We start from the raw sequence: 6,459 nt of genomic DNA on the forward strand, positions 1-6,459 counted from the left end.
TAAAGACTGTGCTTTGGCCCCAGAGAGCTGGAGCCAAGTTTTGATTATACACAGTTAAAAGAAGAGAAAAGTCACTGTGCATTCAATAGTATATTATTTAGTCTCCAGGTGTTAGATAGCTTCTATTTTTTATTCTCTTGTTGATTTCTAATTTCATTCCACCATGATCTGATAGAATGCTGGGTATTATCTCCATTTTTTTGTATTTACTAAGAGTTGCTTTGTGGTCTATTTTAGAGAAGGATTCGTGTGCTGCTGAGAAGAAAGCATATTTGCTTGTTGATGGATAAAATATTCTATATATGTCTGTTAAGTCTAAATTATTGATTGTATTGTTTAGTTCTACAGTTTCTTTAGATTTTTTTTTTTTTTTTTTGAAGATCTGTCCCGTAGTAAAAGAGGTGCGTCAAAGTCACCCAGTATTATTGTGTTGTGGTCTATTTGATTCTTGAAATCGAGAAGGGTTTGTCTGATGTACACAGATGCTCCATTGTTTGGGGCATAAATAACTACGATTGTTATGCCTTGCTGATGAGCAGAAGAAATCAAGGATGAAATAAAAAAATACTTAGAGGTAAATGAAAATACCGATACAACATATCAAAATCTCTGGGACACAGTGAAGGCAGGGCTAAGAGGAAAGTTCATTGCACTGAGCTCATTCATTAATAGAACAAAAAGTCAATGAATAAATGACCTAACATTATATCTCAAAGCCCTAGAAAAAAGAGGAACAAATCAATACCGAAAGTCATAGAATAAAGGAAGTAATTAAAATCAGAGCTGGAATCAATGAAATTGAAACAAAAGAAACAATTCAAAATATTGACAAAACAAAAAGTTGACTCTTTGAAAAAAATCAATAAAATTGATAAACCCCTAGCCACTCTAACAAAGAGAAAGAGAGAGAGAAATCTACTCAAATTACTAAAATATGTGATGATAAAGGAAATATGACCACAGACACTACTGAGATACAGAAGATAATTAGAAACCATTTTGAAAATTTATACTCCAGCAAAATAGAAAATTTTGAAGACATTAACAAATTTCTAGTGACATATGAACTACCTGAACTGAAGCAGGAGGACATACACAATTTAAACAGATCAATTTAAAGCAATGAAATAGAAGATGATCAAATCCTACCAACCAAGAAAAGCCCAGGACCAAAAGGATTCTTAGTCAAGTTCTACATGACCTTCAAAGAGCAATTAACACCAATTCTCCTCAAATTATTCTGTGAAATAGAAAAGGAGGGAACCCTTCCAAACTCATTTTATGAGGCTAATATCACCCTGATACCAAAACCAGACAAAGACACATCAAAGAAAGAAAATCTCAGACCAATATCCCTGATGAACATAGATGCGAAAATTCTCAATAAAATTCTGGCAAATCATATACAAAAACATATTTAAAATATAGTGCACCACTATCAAGTGGGGTTCATCCCAGGGATGCAAGGTTGTTTCAATTTATGGAAATCAATAAACATAATTCATCACATCAATGGACTTAAAGACAAAAATCATATGATCATCTCAATAGATGCAGAAAAAGCATTTGACAAAACACGGCACCTCTTCATGTTCAAAATACCAGAAAAACTAGGGATAGTAGGAACATACCTCAGTATTGTAAAAGCTATCTATGCTAAGTCCATGGCCAACATCATTCTACTTGGAGAAAAATTGAAAGCGTTCCCCCTAAAACTGGAACAAGACAAGATGCCCTCCCATCACTACTTCTATTCAACATCATCATTGAAACTCTAGCCAGAGAAATTAGATAGGAGAAAGAAATTAAAGGCATACAAACAGGAAAAGAAGAACTCAAAACTATCACTCTTTGCTGATGCCATGATTCTATATTTAGAAAATCCAAAAAATTCCACCAGCAAACTTCTAGAACTAATAAATGAATTCAGCAAAGTAGCAAGATAGAATATCAATACCCACAAATCAAACGCATTCCCATATATCACATTCACAATAGCCTCAAAAAATTATTTGGGAATCTCTCTAACAAAAGAGGTGAAAGACCTCTACAATAAAAACTACAGAACACTAAAGAAAGAATTTGAAGAAAAAAGTCACTGTGCAAAAATGGAATCCTCCAATAATTCCCTCCCCCCAAAATTTCAGGCTAGGCTTCTGTTCACCTGGGGCTGCCAGCTGTATCCTGGTCCAGAACAAGTCCTGCCCTCTGCTGTCGCAATAGCCTGTCCCGGAGCAGACAGGTCACAACTAGAAAGCAGAGGGTCAGTTTCCGCTCTAGATGACACCGGGGGGGTTCGCTGTTCCCTGCCAGTGCCCAACCGTGTTAGGCCAACCCTGAAAGTATCAAAGTAACTGAGGATGAGTTGATTCTAAGACCACTTGGGGGCTTCCCATTGAGAGGAGGCCGAAGTAGGATATTCAGACTCTCGAGAAAGGATCGAATGCCTGAGGAAGCCACCACGAGTGGATTTGGGTCTCAAAATATGTGAGTGGCTGTGGATTGGCACAGCTCTCAGGAGAACCCAGGCCGTTCTAACAGTCATGTTGGTGAGGTGTGGAATCCTCCCACACTGCTCATGAAGTAGCACAGCCGCTGGCAGCCCCTCAAAGGTGAGACACGGAGGTACCATTTGCCCAGACATTCCACTCCTGGGTACCTGCCCAAGAGAAAGGAAAACCCGCACAAAAGCTCATACGGGAGTGAATGTTCACAACAGCCAAAGTGGGAACAATCCAGATATCCATCAACTCTGTGAACGGGAAATAAAATGTGGTATATCCATACGGTAGAACATTTTGTGACAATAAAAAGGAAAGAAGCACAGATACACACTACAACTTGAGTGAGTCTTGGAAACATCGAATTAAGTGAAAGAATCATCAGTCATGAGTGATCACACTTCGAGTGACTCCATTTATCCAGAATAGACAAATCTAGGAACTGAAAGAAGGTCGGTTGTAAGAAATGGAAGAAAGCAGCTAGTAGACACAGGATTTCTTGTAGTGTTATGGGTCAGGCTATGTGGGCGATAACCAGGCTCCATGTTTCCCTGAGACACCGTGTCTTGTAAGAAATGCTTCTCCCATGAGAAAACTCGGCCTCTGCCACACTGACCCCATTTAGCGCACCCTGCTTAGAAACGCGAATGTTCCTGTTCTTACACAACATAAAATCGTTCTGCTCTTTGTCTCCATTTTTCTTGGACAATATGCCCTGTCAGAGTATAATTGCCTTGATGTTACTAACCATTCTTTAACTTGTACTCAACTAGGGTTTTTTGACCCACTTCCCCTTCTGCTTATGATTCTAGATCTCATGATGCTTGTTTGTAGTTTTGAATCACAGCAACAGCCACTTACGATCAATGTACTGACATGCTTTACGTGTGGTATAAGTGGGGGACTCTAACCCCTGGAGGGGTTGAGGGGTGTAGACTTGCAGCCTGCCCCTCTGTCCCGCCAGCTGGTGAATCTGGACTGCCAGTTGGTGAGTAAAGACAGTTCCATCTCATGCTTTAAGATCAACTCAGTGATTTATTGCAATCTCACTGTAATTGAAGGGTGACCAAAATGTTCTAAATGGGCCAGGTATGATGGTGCACACCTGTCATCCCAGCAGGACAGTGAGGTAAGATCGGCCTAGGAAACTTAGTAAGACCTTGTTTCAAAGTAAATTTTAAAAAGTGTTGTGGTCAGAGCTCAGCGTTAGAGCACCCCTGGGCGGAACCCCCAGCACCCATACTTGTATGTATCTATACTCTAAGACGGGTTGTGGTGGTGGGTGTACCACTCGTGGATGTACCAAGAGCCCTTGGATTCTGGCCCTGAAGTGGTGAATTGCCTGGTATGTGAATTACCTCGAGAAAGCTGTTGAGAAAGAAGAAGAAAAGATAAGAATGGAGGAGGAGGAAGAAAAAGAGGTAGCAGGATCCTGCAGGCTTCTAAATTCTCATTGGTTGAGTTCATGGTATCCCAAGGCCTAGCTCTGAAGGGCAGGGGGAGCCTCTCCCCACACTTAGTTCTACTTGTATCTTTAGTTGGGCCTCGAAATCAAATCAGCATAAGTCAATTGGTGGGAGAAGCATGCAGATTGTATTAACGTGTGTGTCTGTGGGGATCTCCGTTGACTGAAGAAACGGTCAAAGCGAGTTGCTTTTATTCCCTTTAGACCGAGAGCCATAAATCTTAGAGCACGGTGACAAAGGAGCGCAGGAACACCCCGGGAGGTGAGCACCTGGGAAGGAGTTGAGGGAGCAAGCTTGCCTACAGATCCCTAGCTCTGAGCTGATGAAAGTCGTTGCCAGAAAAAAAGGATTTGAGGGCTGGGGGTATAGCTCAGTTGGTAGCTTGCTTGCCTCGCATGCCAAGGCCCTGGGTTCAATCCCCAGCGCCACCACCATCAAGAAAGAAAGAAAAAAGGATTTGTGTCCCATGGTCAGGCAGGAAGTTGCCCCGCATCCACACTCTTCAGCTCGGCCACCTTGATACTCTAAGGAGAAATGTTTCCGTTTCCCTCAGGTTTGGGTAGGTGCAAAGGTCTGGTGGTTACAAGCGTGGGCCCTGGAGTGAGTGATGAGGGATGAGTCGGGTCAGACGGGCTCCCCTGCCTACCTAGTGACTCCTGGAATTGGGTTGAGTGCTCCCAGGATCTTACACACAGTGGTTTTACTCTTAACCTGTGCCGGGCCCCTGAGAGGCCTGTTAGGACACACATTCCTAGAGCCTCTGACTCAGTAGGTCTGAATGGGGCCAGAGAATCTGCATTTCTAACAAGCAGCTGTTGCTGATGCTGCTCACCCTAGGACCACACCCGGAAAGCTACTGATCTAAGACTCAGTCCCAGGGACTGTCCAGGGCACTTTGCAAGTAGCAGCAGAAATCCACAGTGAAAATCAGCTAGGTGTCTGATGATAAAGAACTTTATAACTGCTTTATTTGGCAATTTCTAAAGGTTGAGTTATAATAGTAACCAAGTTGTGATGAAGTGATGGGAGGAATTGCAGAATAGGACTCAGAAGACCTGGGGTCACATACTTTCAGCTCTAGGAATTTGGTCCAAAACACTCTCCGACCAGTTTCCCCGTCTGTGCGTCATTGGTACGTACCATAAAGTCACGAGGAAAATAATCTGATAACCTGGTTGAAATGCCGGGTAAGCCAGCCACGCATTAAACCGGACTCCTTCATGCCTGCTCTCGGAAAGCATTTCCTGCAGGTCTCGCAACTCGAGCAGAGGCCTCTGCAGTACCTGGAGTCCCTGAGGCATGGCAAGAGTTAAGCTGCTTTCCGTGCCACGCGACGGGAATCTACACCCAAGCGAGCCTAAAGATGTTCACTTTTGCACATTTCGGGAAGTCCAGTCACAGCAGCCCTAACTGTCCAATAAGAGAGGTCTGCAGAGAATGTGGACCAGCAGGGCCTGGAAATGGTTGGAAAATAAATGTCTGATAAGGATAAATGCTCACAGTGATGTGCACTGTCTCGTGTGCTCTTTAAGGTTGAAGATTCTCGTAAGTCACGCCCTGATGGCAGGATACAGCTCATGAGCATCAAGACGGTAAATTGAAAGAAAGAAAAAGTCTAGAGCCATGGTCCTCGGCCCTGGCCACGCAGGAGAACCACACTGGGGCTTGTCAAGGGTGTCACCATTTGGGCCCTGCCTGAGTGGTGTGGGCGTGGCTCAGACGACGGTGAGACCCTTTGCTCCAGCATCAGGGCTCTCGCTCAGCTAGGACTGCAGGCGCGAGCACGGGCGGTCACTTAGGGATAGAACAGAGCAGTGGGAGAAGACGGTGCTGAAAACCAGACAGGGACTCACACCTGTTCAGCCCAGAGGCTCTTCTCTGTCTCTGGTAATCACGTTCATGTGAGCACATTTACACACACACACACACACACACACACACACACACAGATGCTTCACTCCCAGGTGTGACTCTTGTTTCTCCTTTAAGACTTCTTTGATCTTTAATCTGACCTGAATGCCTCCTGGGCAGGCAGAGGTGGGGCTTAGAGTATGATTTTTCACTGGCTCTTCATTCTGGAGAACACTGGTGTGCATAAGAGCCACCTGGAGAACACGTATGAAACAGGTAGAGCTCAGGAGTTGGCACTGCGGGAGACTCGCGGCATCTCTGGTCCAGAGCCACAGTTTCTTTTAAAGTCAGACACACATGTGCCTTGTGATGCGGCAATCCCAATCCCAGGTATTTACCCATGAAATAAAGAATTTCCCACTTCACACAAACACCTGTATGTGTTTATAGCGACTTTATTCATAATTACTTCTATGTGATTATACATAATTAACTTTCAAATCCTGATAAACCAAATGCCCTTCAAGTGGTACATGTCTAAACTATGGATGACACATCCTTACCCAACAAGAGCTGAGTGTCTAGCACTGCACGGATGGGTCTGAAGAGCGTCACGCCAAGGGCGAGGACATACAGACTAT

Source organism: Sciurus carolinensis, chromosome 12 (genome assembly GCF_902686445.1).
Source record: "Sciurus carolinensis chromosome 12, mSciCar1.2, whole genome shotgun sequence".
Classification (NCBI taxonomy): domain Eukaryota; kingdom Metazoa; phylum Chordata; class Mammalia; order Rodentia; family Sciuridae; genus Sciurus; species Sciurus carolinensis.